This window comes from Heterocephalus glaber, unplaced genomic scaffold (genome assembly GCF_053883595.1).
Source record: "Heterocephalus glaber isolate CG9 unplaced genomic scaffold, H.glaber_assembly_v1.0 deba00001781, whole genome shotgun sequence".
Lineage (NCBI taxonomy): Eukaryota > Metazoa > Chordata > Mammalia > Rodentia > Bathyergidae > Heterocephalus > Heterocephalus glaber.
Genome location: NW_028258467.1, coordinates 8,777,552 through 8,803,945, shown reverse-complemented (window position 1 = coordinate 8,803,945; position 26,394 = coordinate 8,777,552).

The following is a 26,394-nucleotide window of genomic DNA, read 5'->3' as shown; positions in this document are numbered from 1 at the left end:
CTATCCTTCCTTGGGCACTAACTTTTGGCTGATGATTAGGACTTCTGTGAGAACAAAAACATAATACAATCATCTGTTGGTCCCACAAGAAAGAGCTCTCGTGAAAACAGCTAAGTAGATTTATACATAGAAATTCACACTGTTTTCCAGCTTGGAATTCTGCATCATAAATCCTTCCCCAACACATTACACATGCACACATACACACACTCTACCTCTTGCAAATTAAAAGTCATACATATCTTGCAAAAGCATTTCTGACATGTAGCTCCAGCATGCAGAGCCTTAGGCAAGTTTTATGTCTACGATGGTGATGTATAGCTGGCCAGGGAGGTTAGCAAAGCCTAGTATTCAACAACTAATCAACAGGCCTTCAGATATTCTGTGCAAAGCTTGCTATTTCTTGTCTGAAAAGTCTTGTCAGCAAGAGGAACCTTATCTAGGAATGAATGGCTGAGTCCAGTTCCCTAGATTAAGGCAAAAATTAATTTTTATTGTTAAGTCCTCATGGCCCACCCTGTTTCTTATTTGACCGGTCTTATATTTTGGGGATACCGCTAAGTTTTAGGGGCTGGTCATTGTCTGTAATAACCTTGATAATATGGAATGGAGACTATGGATACTAATCTTTAATAACCTTTAATGGTTCCCAGTTACAAGTAAGACAAACTCAAACTTGTTAGCCTGACTTTCACAATATGGTCTTAAACATTGCTCTTCCCATTATCTCTCTGAATATTATTTCCCTTCAAGTATCATCTACATGTTCATTAGGACTGATCTCTTACTTTTATTTCAAATAAATTTTATGTGTATGTATCTTAATTGCAGTAACAGAATGTAGCAGATATTTTAAAAAAGAGTTGGGTCCTAACTGTGATACTACCACACCTACCAGATACAGGCCTAATGACCATGGGAAAATGCTTATTTAGTGCAACTCAATTTTCTTACCTGGAAAATGATGATAATACCATCTTGTGAGAAAGACCTGAAAGTTAAATAAAAAATTCTTTCATTGTGCTTAGATCAGTGTCTGCCTGGTAGAAAGAATTTATAGTCATTATTTTTCTTTATTTTCTTATCTTCCCATATTGTCTTTTCTTACACATTTGTATTTCTGCATCATTTTAATAAGATGTACCCTGTTTTTCCTGTCAATCCCTCAAAGTCTATAGTATATCTGATTCTATATCTTCATTACTTGTTGTCTTTTCCCTTTATCAGATTTTAGATGTGCAGTGTCTTAGTTATTCTTCTCATTGCTGAGACAAAATACCTGAGATCCACAAGTTAAAGGAAGAAAGGTTTATTTTGGATCACAGTTTGCAGAGGTTTCAGTCCTGGCTCCAAGGTAAGGTGGCGTGGCAGAGGGGCATCATAGAGGAGAAACAGTCCATGGCAGAGCAGGTAAGAGGCAGTGAAGCAAGCCTGTCTTCCTTCTTTTTCCCTTATAGTTTGTCCAGGCTACAAGCCTATTGATTGGTGCCACCTACACCCAGGGTGTGACTTCCCTCTTCAGTAAATCCATTCAGTCATGCCCAGAACTATACTAATCCAAATATCACACACCCTTAATCTCAGTATCACACACTGTACATCCAGCCACCTTCAAAAGCCCCACCGATGAGCACATGAGGCTTTTGGTGAACATCTAGATACAAGCCATAACATGCAGTATCTACTCCCCTAAGCAGACCATATTTTTCTACAAGTAGACAACCTGTCTGTCTTGCTTACCTCTTTATTCCTTGTACCTGGAAAAGTTTCTAAACACATTAAGTGGTAAGAAAAAATATTAAATGAATAGATGAGTGAAAGAACAATTCAGATGAACTGAGGACTTCTTAGCACTAGGCACTGTAATTGCAACAGCAGTGCAATGCCCTAGACACATTTATCATCTTTGCTTCTTAATGAATAAATTAGAGCTTTAGAAGGCAAAATGACACGAGTAGGTCACACATTTAGGAAGAAGCAGTGCTGAGATTAGAACTTTCTGATGTGCCTTTGAGCTCAACTTTAACCATTATCATGATATCCTTTCTCCAAAGATGAGTGGTAGAAGGTGATCCTGGGTTCAGGGCTGTTGTGATGTATTGTGTAACTCTGCTTTAAATTGGTGTGAGTTGCCCAAATGGTATCCAGAAAACATGAGTCTGTTTTATTCTTTTCAACAGCTTTTCCAGTCATGACATCCTTTGATCTTCACATGAGATTTGCTCTGTTGATGAAAACCCTGGACACAGCAGGGGTAAGCAATTTGCTCAAGGTTGTTCATCGAGCTACTGATGTGGAAACACACAGTCAGAGATGCTTAGAACAATCAGTGGAGTAATCACATCAGGTCACCGCAGTCAGGGAGGCCTCCCCCACCTCCCACTGCTTTGGAGGGAGCGTGGTATTGGGCTGGTCCTCAGAGATAGCTCAGAATGAGCCTGGAGTTCTGGAGAGAGGTTTGGACCTAGAGCCAGGCACTTTGGGTTCTGTAGCAGCTTTACCTCTTAGGTCTAGCTTGGGAGTCCTATTTTCCTAGTGTCTGCTTTTCCATCTGAACCACATGAAAATTAGAGTGGATGTTTTCTAAAAATCCCAGTGGGATAAATTTGTTGAACAAATAGGTACTGAAGGCTTTTAGAGTTTAGATATAGAATGTTCCCCCAAAGCCTCATACTTCCAGAGGTGGACCTTTAGGAAGGTGATTAGATTATAGGCACTGTAGTCACCAGTGGATTCATTCACTGAAGGGTTTAGAACTGAATGAGCTGTCAGGAGGTGGGGGTCTTGTTGGAAGAGGTGGGTCACTGTGGATGTGGCCTGGAAGGGTATAGCTTCCTCCCTTTCCCTTTCTGCTTTCAGGCCACTATGGAATGAATTACTTTTCATGTGCCATGCCCTCTGCCATTACTGTTTCTGCCTTGTGAGCCAGGGCTCTGAGTTCCTAGTTATCGTCTCCAACCTGCAACAAGCAGGAAATCTGCTGGGGAGAGGCAGGTGGATTTTGCATAGCTCAAGGCCCCCCTTCTTTCACAGCCCACCCATCCTGGGCTTTGGCAGGCATGGTGTCCCACCTGCTGCTAGCAAGGCCTCGTCTTGTCCTGTTATCTGCAGACTCCAGGGCTCCACTTGCCCTCGCTGTGCGGAACTGACACTGCTCATCATCTCACCGCCACTCTGATCAGCCTGGCTGATCTCAGCATTTTCTTAAGTGGCGTCTTCACTGTTTAATTTGTGTCTGTGACCCCTCCAGTTCTGAGGTAAACTCTTTGTCAATAGAGATTGTTCCCAGGGATTAGGTTCGACTCTTCTTCGTTATCAGTTCAGAAGCAAAAGTCCCCAAAGCTTTTTCCAAACTGGGAAGTCTGTGGTAAGCACACACAAGAGTCTAAAAGAGCCCTGGGGTGGCAGGAATGATGCTCCGTGCACCTGCAACCTTGAGCAAATCACTCCAGCCTCATCCATTTTTCGAGGTGGAGGGGGCGTGACATTTACTGATCCCTGGATTGTGACCAGTGCTATGTCCCTTCCTCTGTGCTCTCTCATTGCATCTCAAACACATTTGTCACAGAGTTCACTTGCTCATTCATTCATTCTTCATTCATTAGACAGTTAAAATCAATTGTTCTGTGCTTGCCTGACTCTTCTGTTAATCTGCAAGCACTTTGAGGATTAGGAAAACAATTTATCGCACTCCTAACACAAAGGGTAACATGTAGTGGGTACTTAATGTGTGGTAAATAAATGGATACGTTGCTAGGTACTGTACTGCGGAGCCTGACAGCCTGAGTTCTCTTAACTCTTATACTGTTTTATTCCAGTGTGTTTTGAACACATCTTCTAAACCTTCTGAGCCTCAGAATGCTCATCTGCCAAAAGAGCATGATACAAATGGCATCTGCTCCTATGCAATGCAAGACAGCTTATTTCCTGACAGGTTGGTGGCGAAGAGGACTTTTGACTTATAGTGCATAATCATGCTACGGGAGGTGGTCAAGTTTGAAAACCTAAAACTTTGTTAGTTGCACTTCCACTATGAATCTGAAAGACCCAAACATACTCTTACTGAGCATTGTGAGAAGCTCTATCCTTAGTGAGAACCATACCCTAGAGGAAAGTCTGTCCTACGTTCGACCTCTTCATATGTATAGTGAAGTAGCCACCTCCTGACATGGAGAATAGAAAAGGAGAGAGAGAGAGAGAGAGAAAGAGGTAAATGGGCCAAGAGAATCTTTGAAGGCTAATCTCTGTGGGCTCAAAAAAGCTTTAAGAGAAAAGGAGACACACAGAGCAATTAGCTGATGGGTTTAGTGTGCATTTATGATAGGCTTACTGGTTTGACACTTCTTCCCGGAAAGAGATGACACCTGCACTTTAAATGTTTAAGACATTCCTAATTGAAGGGACAAACATGGAAAACATTTAGGACTGTGTCATATAATTATCACTTTCATTGTCTTTGAGACTTAAGCTGCAGTCAGTATTTCAAAGGGCCCCTTTAGTGCAGCACTTCAAAGACACCCCCTGCTGTTTTGTTCTGCTTTGGGTCACTCTAACAGAATATTTCACATTGGGTAAAGTAGAATAAACAGGGGTTTGTTTGGCTTGCGATTCTGGTGGATGGGAAGTCCAACGAGCATGGTGCCAGAATCTGTGAGGAGTCCCCTGGTTGTACCACAACATTGTAGATAAAGTGGAATGGGAAGCAGGTGTGTGCCAGAGAGTGAAGGTGTGCTCTAGGCTCACCTTATTAAAACCCACTTTTCAAGTAATTAATCCAGTCCTTCTAAAACAAGAATTTACTCTCTAGAAAAAAGTATTAATCTCTCTTAAACTCCCAGTGGTGGATTAACTAATGGTCAGTTTAAGTGGGACTGCCCAGCTGAACTGAGGTAGTGTGGTTCTGGGCATGGAAGACCAACCTGAGGATTGTTGCCAATGGCATAAAAGGAGAATTGGAGGGAAATATTGTATAATGGACCGTTGACTTATGAACTTGGTCGATTCCCGTGGGCTGGCTGTAACTAAGTCAATACAGCTGAGAACTGGATATTTACCTGAGTACACGCTGTAGATAACAAGAGGCTGATGAATCTTCCATTAACCTAATTAACCCAAGTTGTTCATATGTCAGACTGGGGTCGTAACTTGAGGGTCCAGTGTATGCTGTTGATTTTTCTGGAGGAGCTTGCCACAGCTGGTTTTCCTGATAGAAACTCAGCTGTCCTCGCTCTCAGAGGAGCATGGATCCTTGCTGTTGCTGGGAATGGCTGCTGTTCTCTTTAGGGGAGCTCTGGTCTTCACCTTGAGCTTTGTTTCCTGGCTCCAGTGCAGATCCCTCAGCCTTCTGGCACAGATCCTTCAGCCTACAGGAGCAGACTTTCCAGCTTCCTCCACTGGCATTTGGGGCTTCCTGATGCAGGTCTTTGATATGGACTTGCTTGAGACATTGCCTTAGGCTCGAGGCCTCCAGATGGACTCTTACAGGACATTGCTGTTGGCTTTAGGCCTTCAGTTGGACTTGTGTGGAACATTGCCATGGGATCCAGGGCCTCGGCTGGATTCTTTGGGTTTCTAGCACGCGGATAGATCTCTTGCACTCTTCTGCCTTTGACTTTTGGGGTGAATATTCTAAGATACTCATATAAACTATGTGTCCTGCATTAAATCTATACCCTCATAAGCCCTGACTACAACACTCCCCAGTAACGCTCGAAGGTACCACTTCCCATCACTTCCACACTGGGAACCCTGCTTCAGCATGAGTTTTGATGAAGAAAAAGCATATTCAAACCATAGCATCCAATTTGGGATAACTTCAGATACCTATGCTCTTCAGAAATAATACCATCAGGATTGCTTATAGGAAAATAAATAATCATGGCCACTATTTTCAGAAACACACATTCCGCAAAGTGAGTTCCATTATCAAATTGGGATAGTGCTCGAGGGACGGCGGAAGAGTGATCACAAAGTGAAAAATAAGCAACAGATCTTCCTCATTTTACCTTAGCCCCTTGGAAGAGCACCCAATCTCTCTGCTGGAGCATCTTTCATTGTTATCTTAAATGACATACATACAGCAACGTCAAAGCAGAGAGAAACGTCTCTGTGGCTGACACATTTCACAGGGAGAAATGGATTTTAAAACTGTTTTCAATTAACAAATTGACAGTTTTAGCCTTCCCTCACCCAGGACACACTCCCTGGTGTGGAGTGTGGGGAGGGGTTGATGAGGGCTGATAAAATCTAATCCACTGCTTCAGAATTTGAGAGAGAGTTTTTCTAATCACCCACTAGAGGGTTCCCCCTCCCGACCCAATTTCCTCCTAAATCACATACCAGAGGTCAGAAAATGGGGTGATAAGCTGTCTGCCATAAGGTAGGTTGAAAAGGCCTTATTCCATTCCATCAGAGCCCCGTCAGAGTTTATAAATTGTTGTGTCTGTCTCTACCAAAAGGGATAAAGTCTACAGTTTCATGAAAAAAATGTACATTTTCAACTTAGATTTATCATCTTTAATATTATTGAAGAGTGGAAGAGACAGAGACAGTGTAAAGTGGATGACAAGAATTGAGGGGCGCAGTGGGTAAAGACAGCCAGCAGGTATAATAAAATAAGGACTGTCTTTCCTTCTGCAAAGCGGAGATCAGGGGGAGGGGAAAGTGGAAGCTAAAGATGCACAGTGTTTAGAGGGCAGGCTTTAGTGCCCACTTGCTTGGGTTCAAATTCATATTTGCCACTATATGAGTTTACGTGAGTTATGTCATCTCTCTGATTTTTCTTATCTTAGAAATGGGAACAATGGTAGGACATATCTTTGTAGAGTGCCTGAAAGTTAGATGAGCTAATGCCAGCAAGTATTTGGCGTAGTGCCCAGCATATGGCAAGCACTTATTCTGGCTTGGCTTGATTATACAAAACCTACAGCGTGGGCTTCAGTAAACAAAGCATTGTCATAAAGAATCAGGATTAGGGGTTGTCCATGGAGAGAACTTAAGAACAGGAAGTGCTGCCATATTTTACTAAGAGTGGCCAAATCTGAAAACCAAAATCTATGCTGGAATCAGGATGCTCTCTCCCTCTATCACAGTCATTTTTACATCTATTTCATATGCTTCATTCTCTTGTCCCATTTCCATCTCTGCTCCATTAGCATGACCCATTATAATTGTTCCAAAGTGGTACCCACTGCCCACAAACTAGGGTAAGATATCCCATCCCCAATGCACAGGAGAAAGGATCTGCTTGGCTCTCTGAGGTCAACTGTCTACCCCTGACCTGATCTCAAATGCTAGCAAAAAATATTGAGGATTGAAGTTTATGGTTAAATGATAAGGTTATTCCCAAAGTTCTGATGATAGCTTAGAACTTTATAATTTTAATGACAGTATAAAAGCAAGGAGGTTAAGATCACAAGCTTAGGACCACAAGTGTTGAACTCTCTGGGTTTCAGTTCAAATCTTACCATTCTCTACTTGTGTGTCCTTAAGAAAGTAACTCGACTTGTCTATTCCTCAGTGTTCTTCTGTATATAAAGCATGTGATGAAAACTCCTACCTCATTTTTCAGGTTAAATGGGATAAATGTGGTGCATGATAAGCAATCAATAGAAACTATTTAACTATTGGTCTTATTTTTCTTACTGTTGAAATAACATAGCTGAGAACAGCACCTCTGCTGAATAACCTGCAACACACTTTGAGCTCTTATTGCAAGAGCTTCTCCATTGGCCTCAGAAGCCATCTTGTCCATCCTCCTGGGCAGGGTTTGGATTTATGCCTGTGCTAAATCTGAGTTTCCTGTTCATGTACACCCAGAGAGGCTTTCCCCTCTGAGGGCATGTGTGGAGCGGAAACACATCCTCAATCTGTCCTGACACATATGGCCTGATGCCACCTTCCCTCCCTCCCAGCCCCCCTTTCCCCTGCTGTGGTGTGTATGTCAGTGGTGGGTGGCAATGGGAGATAAGGGGAGTCTGAGCCCATTAGGCACAACTGCAGGCAGATACGGTTTGCCAATTATGTTTTGTTTCTTTCTGCTTTCCCCATGATTTTTAGGATATACAGATTCTTTCTAGCACTCCCCCTGGTTCTGTGCCTATAAAATAAGTTTAATGGCTGAATTTTCCTTAAGATAATCAGTGGCGGTATAATTTATGCATATGAATAGTATTGTAGCCAGATGTAATTTTGCTCGAAGTTGTGGCATTACAGTTAGAAATGGTTCTGCTGGCTGTGTTTTGTAGAATGTGCAATTTATTTAACAGTTGACTGAGCACTGACCCCAGATAAACTAACTATAATCAAAGAATAGTTTTTTTTTTAAGATATAAAAAACAAAGGTGGGGAGTGGGTTTTGGAGAAAGACTTAGATCCAGTGCTGACTGGCGAGAAAACAGGTGGTGAAGATTCCAAGGCAGGTAGCTGCTGTTTAGTTAGTTAGATGGCAGAAGAGTTTGACAAAGGGAGGTGTTGGTGTATTTGATTAGGAAATCCCTCTCCAACCCAGGGCTTTCTGTTTGGTGATTTATCCTCCTCTGATTGAAAAGCAGATTATTTTTGCCTTGCTCATGTGAATTATGATGCTCCTTCTTCCTGCTTTTCCAGGACTGCACAGCAGGAGTCTGCAGGACACTTCTGGGTGCCACAGGTGGGAAGCAAAGCATGCCTTCAACTGCTGCAAGAAGCAGCCCAGTCTTTCCAAGAAGGCAACACTTCTGTGGTCGACTTCATTCCATAGTTGGAGGAAAAAACCCCTTCCTTGCACAAGTCTGCTTCTATTTAGCTTCTGTCTCTGTTCCCCTTCAAGACTTTTAAAAAAGAAAAAATGATTAGTGAAATTCCAGGCTAGGTGATGAACCTCATTGTCATAGGGGATGGTGCTAGTGTCCATGCATCAGGCTGCATCATTTTCTATTTGCACCCTGCCAGGGTCTAACACATCCAGGTGGGTTGAACATCACATTATAGTCCTTCTTCCTGAGGCCACAGAGCAGGGAGAGCTGGGGTACCTATCCAGGGCAGGCAGCCTCCTGCTCCAACTCCATTTGTACCATTGAGATTGGAACACCTGTGCCGTGCTGATGACAGACTGCTCAAGCTGACATCCATCTGTACACCTTCTCAACTGTCCTGACTCTCAGCCTCATGGAAATGAAGGCTGTTAAGTAAAGGAACAGTTTCATTCATTTTTGGTGGCTGGGAACCTATCAAAATAACCACCCTTTCCCAAGCCACAACCTGCATAGATGACATACTCTTGTTCCACATCTTACTGGGTCTCTCCTTCACTTCCATCCTTCAGAAGCTTCTTCTTCCTGTAGGGTTAAAACATATTTTCATTTGTCATCCCGGATCTTTTGTGATCTGGCTCTGGCTTGTTATCCATTTTCGTTTCCTTTGAGTTCTGTACTTATACCTTATGTCGGCTCCCCACCAACTGCATTCTACCTTTCAGTCACTCCAAAGTTTATGAACTTTTATTTACTCTGAAATGCCTAATATTTTTCACTTGGATAATTTCTACTCATTGGTCAAAACTTGGATCAGCCATGTTCTGCACTGGGAAAGAATTCTTGACTTCTGAAGGTTGTGACTCCATTGCCTCCATATTGCCTTGTTCATGGTGGTCATATTCACATTAAATGCAGTTTTACAGTGACAACTGAGGACACACCAGAACATTGCCTTGCGTATTGGAGCTGCTCCTGTACTTGTTAAGTGGCTATATATGAACATTCATATATAGTACCCAGTATAGTTTTATATTTATTTATGTAAACATGTACATGTCCTCTTAAAATTGTGACTTACACTAATGTGTAGGAGGTGGCAGGTGACACAAGAACACTGAGAGGACAAAAAGATAAAAGTTTACTCCAGGAATCAAGATACTTATACATCGAAGAAGACCAAAATAGTAAATATGCTAGCCCCTATATACTGTGTACTCTATGACCATCACTATGCTATGAACTGTACCTATATCATCTCCTTGACTCAACATAGAAAAACTATCATGAGACATCTATCATCTCCTCTATTTAACTGAAGAAGAAACTAAAACTTAGCAAGGTGACATAACGACAGCACAGTAGGATCAAACGTGAAACTAGCAATCTGGTCTGGAGTTTGGATTCTTTCACTCTTTGACTTTTTAAGTGGTTCTTTTAAAATTTCATGATATTTTATGTAGTCAGAAAAGAACACAGAATAAGTACTCCTTTATTTGCCAAACATGTTTCGTCAACTATTAGCATATTCTTTAAAAGATAGTTTTATACCCTATTTCAATGCCCTCCTTTTCTGGAGATGGCTGGAGTCTTGAAGTTACTTTGTATTACTCCCTTTTCATGTTTTTTACTACTTGATTATGTACTTATTACCAACAAATAGCATTTTTGAGGGTTTTTTTTTTGATACTTAGACAAATAGGATCATATTTTTATATTCCTTTTCAGCTTATTCTTGTTATTTAAAAAATTAAACTATCTGTTTTGAAATCAGTCTGTTTTGGACTTACAGAGAAGTTGAGAAGATTGTATAGAGTTTTGATATACCCTCACCAGATTTCCCCATTGTTAGCATCTTATTTTTCCACAATGTATGGTCATACAAATTAAGAAAACGGAGCAAAACAAAACCACACATTGGCCCATGATTGTTATAAAGTCCACACTTTAATGGAATGTCCCTAGTTTTTCTGTCATATCTTAGTTTTGCTCCAGGATCCAATCCAGGGCACTACATTGCATTTTGTTGTCATGTCTCCTCAGTCTCTTCTAGTTGAGTCTTTCTTGATCTTTCCTAACTTTTCATGACCTTGACCAATTTGAAAAATGTTGGCTAGGTATCTGGTAGAGTGTACTCTGTTCTGGGTGTGTCTAATGTTTGCTCCTGTTTAGACTTGGGTTATGGAGTTTTGGACAGAATATCCTGGGGAGGAAGTGTCCTTCCAATCCCTTCCTATCAGGGCAGTCATAATGTCAACATGGCATCCATGGTGATGCTAACCTTCATCACTTGACTAGGGTAATACCTGCCAGGTCCCTCACTGTAAAATTAAGTCTTTTTTCTCTTTGAATATTCCATTGTTTGGAAAAAAGTCACTAAGTCTGGCCCACTCTTAAAAGGTGACATTTTAAAACTCTACCTCTTGGAGAGGGAGAATCAATATATATTAAATGGAATTCCTTGAAAGGCAGATTTGTCTTTTTCTCCCATATATTTATTTCTAAATCACTTATTTTTATCAATATGGATATTAATTTATACTTTGGATTACATATGATTATATATTTGGATTATATCTGATACTGTGTTATTTTTTTTCTTGCCTGAATTATCCCAACTTTGGTCTTTGGGAACTATTTAAAGTTGAATGCTCATGTGATACTACATCTTTTAATTTTTTCAGCCCTTCTTTATTTTTTGTATTAAAATAAGCTTTGTTTCATTTTGTATTTTTTATGCCTCATGTCTAGAATCAGCTATTTCTTCAGGACTCATTTAAAAATTATTGTTGCAAAATACAAATAAATTTACAGTTTTAACCATTTTACACGTATACTTCAGGGACATTAAATTCCATCACCTTATTATGTAACTGTCACCACTACACAGATTTAGTTCATTTGTTTTGACTGCTGCATAGTATTTCACTGTTAGAATTACCACCATATATTTATTCATTCTTTAGTTGATAGTTGGATTCCAAGTTTTTAGTTTCAAATGATGCCAAAATCAAACTTCTTTTGACCTGATCCTCAATGTGCACGATCAAGAGCATCTCTAAAGCATACTTTTAGAAGCACTGGATACTAGTAGGTATGAGATGTTTATTTTCTTTTATCTGTTGTTGTTAAATTATTTTATTGATACATTATAGGTATACAACACAATTACATTTCTCATTGGGAATTGTACCTTTACATAATGCATCTTGCTTCTTATTTTTTCCCCATTCCTAGCCCTCCCTTCACCCCCTCCACCCTTCCCTATTTACAAAGACTTTATTTCCATTTTTTCCATTTCTCAGCATTTTTCCTTTCCCTTCTTTACTTCCCCTGCCCCTCCCACTACCTCTACCCCTTTGGACCTTTTCTTCCTATTTTGCATTATCCATTATTCATTCTAATCATTGGTACATTTTAGGTATACAATAGAATGAAATTCATCATTGGAAATTTGCACCTTTACATAATCTCTCTTGGTTTTTATTTTTCACTCTTGCCCAGCCCTCCCTTCAATCCCTCCATTCCTCCCTATTTACAAAGATTTTATTCCTATTTTTCCATTTTCTCATATTAATCCCATTCCCTTCTATCCTTTCCCCTAGCCCTCCCACTTCCTTCCCCTTTGCCCCTTTTCTTCCTATTTCACATTACCTATTATACATTTTAGTTCTTATTTACACTTTCAGTCTCTCACACCAGAGAAACTATTTGTTATTTATACATGTGTGTCCTATTTATTTCACTTAAGAGTATCACCTCAATGTGCATCCACTTAGCTATAAATGTCTCTAATTTCTCATTTTTTATGGCTGAGTAGTACTCCATTTTATTAAAAAACCACATTTTCTTTATGCAGTCTCCAGTTGATGGGCATTTGGGCTGTTTCCAAGTTTTAGCTATCAAAAACTGTGCTTCTATGAACATGGGTGCACATATATCACTGTGGTATGATTCTTTTACTTTGGGGAAGATCCCCAGCAGTGGAATAGCAGGGTCAAATGGGACTTCCAGTCCCAGTTCTTTGAGGTATCTTCATACTGATTTCCACAGTGGTTGCACCAGTCTACACTCCCACCAGCAGTGGAGTATGGTTCCTCTTTCCCCACAGCCCCGCCAGCATTTGTTATTGGTTGATTTCATGATAGCAGCCATTCTTTCTGGAGTGAGGTGAAATCTCATTGTTATTTTCATTTGCATCTCTCGAATGACCAGTGATGTTGAACATTTTTTTTAATGTATTTATTTGCTATTTCTATTTCTTTGTCTGAGAAATGTCTGTTCATTTCAGATGCCCACTTTTGGATTGAGTGTTTAAATTTGGGAGATCTGATCTTTTTAAGTTCTTTCTAGATTCGAGATAGTAGATCTTTGTCTGAGCAAGAGCAGGTTAAGATTTTTTCTCACATTGTGGGTTGTCTCTTCACACTGCTGGCGGTTTCTCTTGTTGTGCAGAAGCTTTTCAATAAGAAGAGATCCCACTTGTTGATTGTTTGTGCTAGTTCACGGGCAACTGAGGTTTTGTTCATAAAACATTTTCCTACACCGATGTCTTCAAGAGTTCTACCTAACCTCTGTTCCAACTGGTTGAGAGTTTCTATTTTAATATTTAGATCTTTAATCCATTTTGATTTTAGTTTAGTGCATGGTGAGAGATATAGGTCTAGTTTTAATCTTTGGGAATTTGAAGCCCAATTTTTCCAGCACCATTTATTAAAGAGGCTATCTTTCTTCCAGTGAGGGTGTTTGGCTCCTTTGTCGAAGATGAGATGGCTGAGTGTGTCTGGCATTGTTTCTGCATCTTCTAATCTGTTCCACTGGTCCTCAGGTCTGTTTCTTTGCCAGTACTATGCTATTTTTATCACAGTAGCTTTGTAGTATAGTTCCAGTTTGGGGATTGTGATACCCCCTGCCCTTACTCTGTTACCTAGAATTGCTTTTGCTATTCTGGGTCTCTTCTTATTCCAAATGAATTTTTGGATTGTTTTCACAAGGTCCATAAAGTATGCTGCTGGGATCTCAATTGGAATTGGATTAAATCTATATAGCAGTTTTGGAAGTATGGCCATTTTCACTATATTAATCCTTCCTACCCAGGAGCAGGGGATATCTGTCCATTTTCTGTTATCATCTTCAATCTCTCTTTTCAGAGTGCCATAGTTTTCAGAGAAGTGGTCTTTGATTTCTTTCGTTAGGTTGATTCCTATGTGTTGCAGTTTTTTGGATGCTATTGTGAAAGGAATTATTTGCCCTATTTCTCTCTCAGTGAGTCTGTCATTCATGTAGAGGAAAGCTATTGATTTTTGTGTGTTGACCTTGTAACCAGCAACTTGACTGAATTTGGTGATTAAGTCTAGAAGACTTTTGGTGGAGTTCTTGGGGTCTTCTATATAGAGTATCATGTCATCTGCAAATAATGACAATTTGACTTCTTCATTTCCTATCTTTATTACTTTCATTTCTTTCTCTTGTCTAATTGCTGTGGCTAATGTTTCCAGAACTATGTTGAACAAGAGTGGTGATAGTGGACATCCTTGTATTGTTCCTGATTGTAGTGTGAAGGATTTCAGTTTTTGACCATTTAGTATGATATTGGCTTTTGGTTTTTCATAGATGGTTTTTATCAGATTGAGGTAGAGACTGTCTATTCTGATTTTTGTAGGGTTTTTAACATAAATGCATGTTGGATTTTGTCAAATGCTTTTTCTGCATCTATTGAAATGATCATATGGGTTTTGTCCTTGGCTCCATTGATATAGTGTATTACATTGATTGATTTGCATATGTTGAATCATCCCTGCATCCCTGGGATGAATCCCACTTGGTCAGGGTGTATGATCTTCTTGATGCTCTACTGCATTCTATCTGCCAGTATCTTATTAAGGATTTTTGCATCTATGTTCATTAGTGAGATTGGCCTATAGTTCTCCTTTTCAGTTGGGTCTTTCTCTGCTTTGGGGATCAAGGTGATGCTTGCTTCCAGGAATGAATTTGGGAGTATTGCTTCCCTTTCAATTTCATTGAGGAGTTTAAAGAGTAGTGGCAGCAGTTCCTCTGTAAATGCCTTGTAGAATTCAGCAGTGAAGTCATCAGGGCCTGGGCTTTTCTTAGTTGATAAGTTTTTAATTACATTTTCAATTTCATTGGTTGATATTGGGTTGTTTAGAATTTTTAGGTCTTCTTCGTTCAACTTTGGTAATTCACATGTATCTAGGAATCTGTCCATTTCTTCTGTATTTTCCATCTTATTGGTGTATAGGTTCTGGAAGTAGGTATTGATGTTCCTCTGGATTTCTGCTGGATCTGTTGTAATTTCACCCTTTTCATTCCTCATTGCATGTATTTGGGCCTTTTCTTTCTTTTTTCTGATAAGGTTGGCTAAGGGTTTATCAATTTTGTTGATTCTTTCGAAGAACCAACTCTTGGCTTCATTGATTTTTTTGTATTGTTCTCTTAGTCTCCATTGTATTGATTTCTCCTCTGATCTTTATAATTTCCTCCCTTGTATGAGCTCTGGGGTTGTCCTGCTCTTCTTTTTCTAGAAGCTGGAGGTTCAGCATCAGGTTGTTTAATTGGGCTCATTCTGTTTTCCTTATATGCGTGTTCACTGCTATGAATTTCCCTCATAAGACTGCTTTCCTTGTGTCCCATAGATTCTGATATGTTGTATTGTCATTGTCATTTAATTGAAGGAACTGTCTGATTTCTTCTTTAATTTCCTCTGTGACCCATTGGTTATTCAGTAGTGTGTTGTTCAATTTCCACGTGTTTATGAAATTTTTTGAGTTTCTTTTGCTATGGATCTCCAATTTCATCGCACTATGGTCTGATAATATACAGGGGATAACTTCAATTTCTTTGCACTTACTTAAACATCTTCTGTGTGTGAGTATGTGGTCTATTTTGGAGAATGACCCATGTGCAGCTGAGAAGAATGTGTATTCTGATTTTGTGGGGTGGAAGATTCTGTAAACATCTGTTAAGTTCATTTGTTCAAGAGTTTGATTGAGTTCTAGTATTTCATTACTTATTTTTAGTCTAGTTGATCTATCTATTTGTGACAGTGGGGTGTTGAGGTCCCCCACTACAATTGTATTAGTGCATAGATGACTTTTCATGTCCTTTAGTATTTCTTTTATATAGTTGGGTGCACTAGTGTTTGGTGCATAGATATTTATGATTGTCATGTCTTCCTCTTGGATTGTTCCCTTTACAAGGATGTAGTGTCCTTCTTCATCTCTCTTAATCAGTGTTGGTTTGAAATCTACTTGATCTGCAAAGAGGATAGCTACTCCTGGTTTTTTTCGGGTTCCCATCGCATGGAGTATTGTTTTCTACCCTTTAACTTTCAGTCTATGAGTTTCCTTTTGAATTAAGTGTGTTTCTTGTATGCAGAATATTGTTGGATTTTGCTTCTTGACCCATTCTGCCAGTCTATTTCTGTTGATTGGTGATTTGAGACCATTAACATTGATGGTTATAACTGAAACCCCTTGACATGTCATTGCCATGACTTTTTCTTTTTGTTGGGTTCTCCCCCTTTCCATTTATTTTCTTGTCATGCCAGATGGGTTCATTCTGCTTTGCTTCCTGGGGTTGTGATCCTCAATGTCTGTTCCTAGGATATTGTGTAAAATTCTTTGGAGTGCTGGTTTGGTATTCAAGAAGTTCCTAAGGTGCTCTTTGTCATGAAAGTATCTTATTTCTCCATCCATTTTGAAAGATAGTTTTGCAGGGTACATCAATCTGTGTTGGAGGCTGTTTTCTTTTAGGGCTTGGAATATGTCACTCCAAGCTCTTCTTGCCTTGATGGTTTGTGTTGGGAAGTCTGCTGTGATTCTGATGGGCTTTCCTTTGTATGTGATCTGTTTCTTTTCTCTAACTGCTTGTAGAACTTTGTTCTTCTGTTGAGTTTCTGGAATCTTAACAATTATATGCCTATGTGTAGATTTTTTTTGATCAAGGCTATTTGGAGTCCTATATGCCTCACTTATCTGTATGTCAAGTTCTTTTCCCCTGCTTGAGAAGTTTTCTGCCATTACTTCTGTGAAGATTTTTTTATGTCATCTGCACTCTCTCCTCTTTCTTCATTGAGTCCAATCAGTCTTATGTTATTCTTCTTTGCATCATCTAGCAGCTGCTGGATTGATTTCTCATGTTCCCTTATAATTTTGAAACAATTTTTCTTTTCCTGGTCATTATTTGCAATCTTATCTTCTATATCTGAAATTCTGTCCTCACATTGGCTCATTCTGCTGTGTAGACTTTCAATGGAGTTTTTCATGTCTTGGAAATCTATTTGCATCTGTTTTATGGATTCCATTTATTTCCTATGTTGGGATTCCATAACTTTCCTGAGCTCCTCTCTAGATTTATTAATCATGTCTTGTCCTAGGGGAGCAATTTCTCCTGTTATCTGAGAAATTATTTCTGATTTCATTTTTTTCCAGATCCCCTTTTGTTGCCAGTTCAGTGGGTCCAGGTGGTTGAGCATCAGAGTGTTTCATCTCATTTCCCTTTGGGGTTGCTGTAAGTGATCTGAAAGTTTGGTTTTGAGACTTATTTTCATGGTTTCTCATTTCAACTGGGGCTGGGCTGTTGGTGCCTGCACAGATTACCTTCTCTGAGCTGGGAGAGGTGGGCCAGGGGCTGGGAGTGGCGGTAGGGATGGTGGCCCAAAAGCCCTTTCCTGTGGGCTGGGAGCAGTGGGAGGGATGGTGGCTGGGAAGCCCCTTCCTCTGGACCAGAAGCAGTGGGACGGTGGCTCAGAAGCCCCTACCTCTGGGCCGGGAGTGGCTGTATAGAAGGTGGCCAGGAAGCCCCTTCCTCTGGGCCAGGAGCAGCGGGACAAAAGGTGGCCCAAAAGCCCTTTCCTGTGGGCTGGGTGCAGCGGGAGGGATGGTGGCAGTAAGCCCCTTTCTCTGGGCCAGGAGCAGTGGGACGGTGGCTCAGAAGCCCCTACCTCTGGGCCAGGAGCGGCGGGACTCAGTACCCTGGTCTGGTGGTCTGGTGTCCTCTGAGCCTTTGTAGTGTGGAACCAGGTGACTGTACAGGAGATGTTTATTTTCAAATATTCCAAACATTTACTATTAAATTTATCTCCAAAGTGATTCTGTGGTTTAAACTTTCAAAGTCTGCAGAAGTTTGGTTCCAATGCATTCTTGCCAACATTTGGAATTATTTTGCCACTCACTTTGATGGGTGGATATCTTACTGTTTTAATCTGCATTTTTCTGTTTACAAAGCAGAATACACTTCTTTCCACAAATTTTACTGGCCACTCAGGATTCTTCCTCTGTGAATTGCCTCTTCTCATGGTGAGTTGTTCGTTTTTTCTTATTGATCTGTAGGACTTCTTTATGTTCTGGAAATGAATCCACTCTTCATTTTATGTGTGGCAAATATCTTTTCCCAGCTATGCTTTGTCTTTTAACTTTTCTTTTAGTATTTTATTTTTTTTGTCATGCAAAATATTTTAAAGATTTTCTTTTCATGGATAGGCCTTTAATCCATTCAGAATATGATTTTTTATATGCCAGGAATTATGGATCTAATTTTATTTGTCTTTCATACTGTTTTTAGTATGTGTCATTGATTCTAAGGTAATGAATACTACTATCAGTGCAATATCATGGTATTTTTTCCTCTTGTTATGGTATATAAGCTAGTATGTATCTTATAATCAGTAGCATCTTAACTTTAATAAAGGGTAGAAATATTTTAGGTTTGTCCTATTCTTCATATTCAGTGGAACGAACCTCCTGCATCTCTTATTCTCATGATTTGGGGTCTTTTAGCCTTTCATATGAGTACTGGAATTTACTTTGTCAAAATCTGAGAATGATCATAATTTTACTTTTTTCCTCTCTGCTATTATTTTTGAAATTAGAATTCTATTAACTATAAAAACTCAGTTTTAGAGAATAATAGTTTTTAAGATATTTTGCTAGGATTAAGCTACTGAAAATTTTGGGGTCCCTGGTTAAAAGGATGAGTCATGTGATATGGTGAGCAGTCACAGGTCCAGGATTCTCCCTGACCAAGTCCCAGCCTATCCCAATGTATATAAGCCATCTTCTAGAGAAATGAGAGCCCCATCACTTGAAGTGTCCATGTGGTGGCTATGGGGCAAGCTGTTAAAGATGACAGAGTCATTGAGGTGGAAATGAACTCAGGCTCCTTCTGGGAACTTCATGAGGCTCAGGTCATACATACAGTGTGGTGTGGAAGGCATAAATCAAAGGCAGAAGTGAGCTGGCCTTGCTTTCTCTGTCTGCTCCTTGCCAACCCTGAGCTAAAAGGAAAAGAATCAAATCTGTTCATTTTCCATTCACTTCTAGTGGTTCCTGGAAAACCAACTAATGTCCCACTTTTTCTTTGGCTTGGGTCTCGTCCTCTCTTCTTTTGTACATGCATTTTTCTTAACTCCTTTTCTCTCTCCAAATATCAAAAACAACTAAAGTAGGAGCAGGAAAACAATACCTTTCAAGTCCCATGCACAGGCTGTTTGTTTTTGTAAATAAAGTTTTATTGGTGCAAGGACATGCACACTCATTTAAATATTGGCTATGGTGCTCCCAGGTTATGATGGCAGAATCAGATTGTGATAAATCTTATGTGATCCTTAATGTCTACAGCATTTATTGTCTAAGCTTTGATGAAATATAAATTAGCAGCAGAGGAGGAGGCTTCTAGGCCTCCATAGCATCCCTCCCGGTGCAGAAGAGGAGGCTTCTGGGCCACCATAGCACCCCTCATGGAGCAGAGGAGGTGAGCTGCACAGGCACCCAAAGCACCCCCCCCCCACCATTCCCCCCATTGAAATGAGGAGACACATGAACAAACCTCAAAACCAGACTTCCGGATTACCTACACCAACCACAAAGGGAAACTAGATGAAACACTCTGATACTCAACCACCTGGACTCCCTGAACTAGCAAAGAAAGGGGACCTGAAAAAAATGAAATCAGAAATAATTTCTCAGATAACAGCAGAGATTGTGCTCATAGTGTAAGACATGATTAATAAATCTAGAGAGGAGCTGAGGGACATGATGGAATCCCAACATAGGAAACAAATGGAATCCATAAAACAGATGCAAACAGATTTCCAGGAGATTAAAAACTGCATTGAAAGTTTACACAGAAGAATGAGCCAATGTTAGGACAGAATTTCAGATATAGAAGATAAGATTGCAATTAAGGACCAAGAAAAGAAAAATTGCTTTAAAACTGTAAAGCACCATGAGAAATCAATCCAGCAGCTGCTAGATGATGCAAAAAGAATAACATAAGACTGATCAGAGACAAGGAAGAAACAGGAGAGAGTACAGACAACATAAAAAAACTCTTCACAGAAGTAATGGCAGAAAACTTCCCAAGCAGGGGAAAAGAACTTGACATACAGATAAGTGAGGCATATAGGACTTCAACTAGCCTTGATCAAAAAAAATCTACACATAGGCATATAATTGTTAAGATTCCAGAAACTCAACAGAAGAACAAAATTCTACAAGCAGTTAGAGAAAAGAAACAGATCATATACAACGGAAAGCCCATCAGAATCACAGCAGACTCCTCAACACAAACCCTCAAGGCAAGAAGAGCTCGAAGCGATGTATTCCAAGCCCTAAAGGAAAACAGCCTCCAACCCAGATTGATGTACCCTGCAAAACTATCTTTCAAAATGGATGGAGAAATAAGACACTTTCATGAAAAAGAGCACCTTAGGAACTTCATGAATACCAAACCAGCACCCAAAAAATATTTAGACAATATCCTAGGAAAAGGCATTGAGGATCACAACCCCAGGAAGACCAGCAGAATGAATTCATCCAGCATGACAAGAAATTAAAAGCAAAGGGAGAGAATCCAGCAAAAATAAAAAGTCATGACAATGATAAATCAATACATATCAGTTATAACCATCAATGTTAATGGTCTCAAATCACCAATCAACAGAAATAGACTGGCAGAATGGGTCAAGAAGCAAGATCCAACAATATGCTACATACAAGAAACACACTTAATTCAAAAAGAAACTCATAGACTGAAAGTTAAAGGATGAGAAACAATACTCCATGTGATGGGAATCCGAAAAAAACCAGGAGTAGCTATCCTCTTTGCAGATCAAGTGGATTTCAAACCAACACTGATTAAGAGAGACAAAGAAGGACACTACATCCTTGTAAATGGAACAATCCAAGAGGAAGAGATAACAATCATAAATATCTTTGTACCAAACACTAGTGCACCCAACTATATAAAACAAATACTAACGGACATGAAAAGTCATATATGCACTAATACAATAATAGTAGGGGACCTCAATACCCCACTGTCACAAATAGATAGATGAACTAGACCAAAAATAAGCAATGAAACACTAGAACTCAATTAAACTCTTGAAGAAATGAACTTAAGAAATGTTTACAGAGTGTTCTGTCCCACAGAATCAGAATACACATTCTTTTCAGCTGCACATGGTCATTCTCCAAAATAGACTGCATATTCGCTCATAGAATATATTTAAGTAAGTGCAAAGAAATTGAAGTTATCCCCTGTATATTATCAAATTGGAGATCAATAGCAAAAGAAACTGCAAGAATTTCATAAATACATGGAAACTGCACAACACACTTCTGAATAACCAATAGGTCACAGAGGAAATTAAAGAAGAAATCAGACAGTTCCTTCAATTAAATGACAATGACAATACAACATATCGGAATCTTTGGGACACAAGGAAAGCAATCTTACGAGGGAAATTCATAGCAGTGAATACTAATATTAGGAAAACAGAATGAGCCCAGTTAAATAAGCTGATGCTGAACCTGAAGCTTCTACAAGAAGAACAGCAGGACAAACCCGAAGCTCATACAAAAGAGGAAATTTCAAAGATCAGAGCAGAAATCAATGCAGTGGAGACTAAGAGAAAGATACAAAAAAATCAATGAAACCAAGAGTTGGTTCTTCGAAAGAATCAACAAAATTGATAAACCCTTAGCCAACCTTATCAGAAAAAGGAAAGAAAAGGCCCAAATACATGCAATTAGGAATGAAAAGGATGAAATTACAATGGACCCAGCAGAAATCCAGAGGGTCATCAATACCTACTTTGAGAACCTATACGCCAATAAGATGGAAAACACAGAAGAAATGGACAGATTCCTAGATATGTGTGAATTATGAAAGTTGAATGAAGAAGACCTAAAAATTCTAAACAACCCAATATCAACCAATGAAATTGAAAATTTAATTAAAATCTTACCAACTAAGAAAATCCCAGGTCCTGATGACTTCACTGCTGAATTCTACAAGGCATTTACAGAGGAACTGCTGCCACTACTCTTTAAACTCCTCAATGAAATTGAAAGGGAAGCAATACTCCCAAATTCATTCCTGGAAGCAAGCATCACCTTGATCCCCAAAGCAGAGAAAGACCCAACTGAAAAGGAGAACTATAGGCCAATCTCACTAATGAACATAGATGCAAAAATCCTTAATAAGATACTGGCAGATAGAATGCAGTAGAGCATCAAGAAGATCATACACCCTGACCAAGTGGGATTCATCCCAGGGATGCAGGGATGATTCAACATATGCAAATCAATCAATGTAATACACTATATCAATGGAGCCAAGGACAAAACCCATATGATCATTTCAATAGATGCAGAAAAAGCATTTGACAAAATCCAACATGCATTTATGATAAAAACCCTACAAAAATCGGAATAGACAGTCTCTACCTCAATCTGATAAAAACCATCTATGAAAAACCAACAGCCAATATCATACTAAATGGTCAAAAACTGAAATCCTTCACACTACAATCAGGAACAAGAGAAGAATGTCCACTATCACCACTCCTGTTCAATACAGTTTTGGAAACATTAGCCTCGGCAATTAGTCAAAAGAAAGAAAATGAATAAAGATAGGAAATGAAGAAGTCAAATTGTCATTATTTGCAAATGACATGATACTCTATATAGAAGACCCCAAGAACTCCACCAAAAGTCTTCTGGACTTAATAACCAAATTCAGTAGAGTAGCTGGATATGAGGTCAACACAGAAAAATCAATAGCTTTCCTTTGTGTTGGTTTTAATTTAATAACTGAAGATTGTTTTCTGAGTGGGAGCAAAAAAATATACAACCCGACGTGCAGTAATGCTAAAGCAAATGAAGATGCAGCAGAATGGTGCATGTTCAAAAAAGAAATTATCTAGAATCATTTTACAGATGATTCAAGTGAGGAGGAAAACAGTGTAAACGATAAAAGAGAATCAGATACTGTGGGTAACTCAGGCACTATTGACAAGAACAATCCCCAGGAGGATCCTTTGAATTTAATGCCTCCTGAGTCTTCTGTGCAGCTCAAGGTCCTTTCCTTTTTTTTTTTTTGTGCCAGGGATCGAACTTGGGACCTGGCGCTTGCAAGGCAGGCGCCGGAACCACTGAGCTAAATCCCCGGGCCCCAAGGTCCTTTCTAATCCAAAAGTAAGTCAGTCACCAAACCAGAGCCAATAGACGCCACTTCATTGAGAGGGTACGATTTCTGAACTCTTGGGCATCAAACTTCAGAGCCATAATAAAACCTAATCAACCTCATCACCATACATTACTATTGAGTCACATTAAGAGTTAGCAAATTTCTAATTCAATCGAAGGTAGGGATGAATTTAAAGAAAAAATCCTTTACATGTTTGACAAAAAGATTTTTGTAGTGGGAGAAGGAAATTGTTTTGGGTGTTTTGGGGGTGTGTGTGGGCTTTTTTTGTGGTGGGGGGTGTATGAAATAACTAGCTCAAAGAAAACGAAGCAAAACAAATTTGAAGAAAAAGTTTCTAGCCAGGGATGATGATACCTGCCTATAATCCCACCACTGTGGAAGCTGAGGCAGGAGGCTCAAGGGCAGTTTGGGCTATACAGCATAACCCTGTGTCAAGAAAACAAAGAGAAGAAAAATTTTCTTCAAATAAGAAAATGATACATTAAATTATAGGAAGTTTATAGGATATTTAGGTTTTAATTATTTTTAAATGTATTGATGGTTTTCTGTCAGGAAGCATAATTTTATCAAAAGAAGGTAGGAAAATAGTGCTTCCTGCAAGATGAAATTGATAAAAATTCTATGCACAGAACTAGCCCCCAGATTTGCTTTGTTTTTCCCTCAAAATACTTCAGGTATTTTTAATATTCTTACTTTCTCTGGCTAGAACTTCCCTTCCTGTGTTCAATAGAAGGGCAAGAGCGGGCATCCTCACCTTGTAGCTGTGGAACAAAAGCTGTGTGATGTCAGCTGTGCACTTTTCTTATATGGCTTAAATTGTGCTATTATGCTTTTAGTTTTCAGTGTTTTTTTTTTATCATAAAAGGATGTGAGGTTTTGAAAAGTGCTTCTCTGCATCCACAGAGATGGTTTTGTGTGTGTGTGTGCACACGTGCATGTGTGCACATGTGCATGATTTCCTTCATTGTATTAATGTGATGATTGGTTGATTTTCATATGTTGAACTACCTTGCATTCCTGGGATAAATCTTACTGATTATGGAGTATAATCTTGACAGCTGCTAAATTTGATTTGCTACTCTTTTGTATCTATTTCCCTATGGCATATTGGTTTGTAGTTTTATGGTGTCTTTTTTCTTTTGGTACCGAGGATTGAACTTGGGTCCTTGCATTTGCGCAGCAGGCGGTGAAACCACTGAGCTAAATCCCCAGCCTATAGTGTCTTTTACTGGCTTCCACATTAGGGTATTAGTGATTTCATAGAATGAGTTAAGAGATACTCTCTCTTCAAATGATTTGGAAACCACTGGTGTTGATTCTTCTTTGAATGTTTGGTAGGTAGAATTAATTAATAAAGCCATTTGATCCTGGAAAAAAAAATCAACAGCTTTCCTCTACACGAACAACAGACTCACTGAGAGAGAAGTAGGGCAAATAATTCCTTTCACAATAGCATCCAAAAAACTGAAATAGCTAGGAATCAACCCAAAAAAAGAAATCAAAGTCCTCTGCTCTGAAAACTATAGCACTCTGAAAAGAGAGATTGAAGATGATATTAGAAAAAGGGAAAGACATCTCTTGTTCCTGGGTAGGAAGGATCAACATGGTGAAAATGGCCGTACTTCCAAAACTGCTATGTAGATTCAATGCAATTCCAATTGAGATCCCAGCAGCATACTTCACAGACCTTGAGAAAACAATCCAAAAATTCATTTGGAATAAGAAGAGACCCAGAATAGCAAAACCAATTCTAGGTAACAGAGACATGGCAAGGGGTATTACAACCCCCAACTTGAAACTCTACTACAAAGCTCCTGTGATAAAAACAGCATGGCACTGGCAAACATACAGACCTGAGGACCAGTGGAACAGATTAGAAGATGCAGAACATCTCCAGACACACTCAGCCACTTCATCTTTGATAAAGAAGCCAAACACCCTCACTGGAGGAAAGATAGCCTCTTTAATAAATGCTGCTAGAAAAATTGGGTTTCAACTTGCCAAAAATTAAAACTAAACCTATATCTCTCACCATGCACTAAATTAAAATCAAAATGGATTAAAGATCTAAATATTAAAACAGAAACACTGAACTCGCTGGAACAGAGGTTAGGTAGAACTCTTGAAGACATTGGTGTAGGAAAAGATTTTATGAACAAAACCTCAGTTGCCCAAGAACTAGCACAAACAATCAACAAATGGGATCTCTTCTTATTAAAAAGCTTCTGCACAGCAAGAGAAACCACCAACAGAGTGAAGAGACAACCCACAATGTGGGAAAAAATTTTCACCAGCTGTCCCTCAGACAAAGGTCTACTATCTAGAATCTATAAAGAATTTAAAAAAAGGAGACCTCCCAAATTTAAAGACCCAATCTGAAAATGGACACCTGAAATGAACAGACATTTCTCAGACAAAGAAGTAGAAGCAGCAAATAAACATATGAAAAAATGTTCCACATCACTATTCATTCAAGAGATGCAAATGAAAACAACCCTGAGACTCCACCCTCACCCCAGAAAGAATGGCTGCCATAATGAAATCAACCAATAACAAATGCTGGCAGGGCTATGGGGAAAGAGGAACCCTACTCCATTGGTGGTGGGAGTGTCGACTGGTGCAACCACCGTGGAAATCAGTATGGAGATACCTCAAAAAACTAGAACTGGAAGTCGCATTTGACCCAGCTAGTCCCCTGCTGTGTATCTTCCTCAAAGAATTAAAAGAATCATACCACAGTGATATATGTGCACCCATGCTCATAGCAGCACAATTTGTAATTGCTGAAACTTGAAAACAGCCCAAATGCCCATCAACTGGAGACTGGATAAAGAAAATGTGGGGTTTTTATAAAATGGAGTACTTACTCAGCCATGAAAAATGAGAAACTAGAGACATTTATAGCTAAATGGATGCACATTGAGGCGATATTCTTAAGTGAAATAAATAGGACACACATGTATAAATACCAAGTAGTTTCTCTAGTGTGAGAAACTGAAAGTGTAAATAAAGACTAAAAGGTATAATCGATAATGTGAAATAGGAAGAAAAGGGGCAAATGGGAAGGGGAAGTGGGCCGGGTAGTGGAAAAGAAAGAAAGGAATGGAATTAATATGAGAAAATGAAAGCAATGTCTTTGTGAATAGGG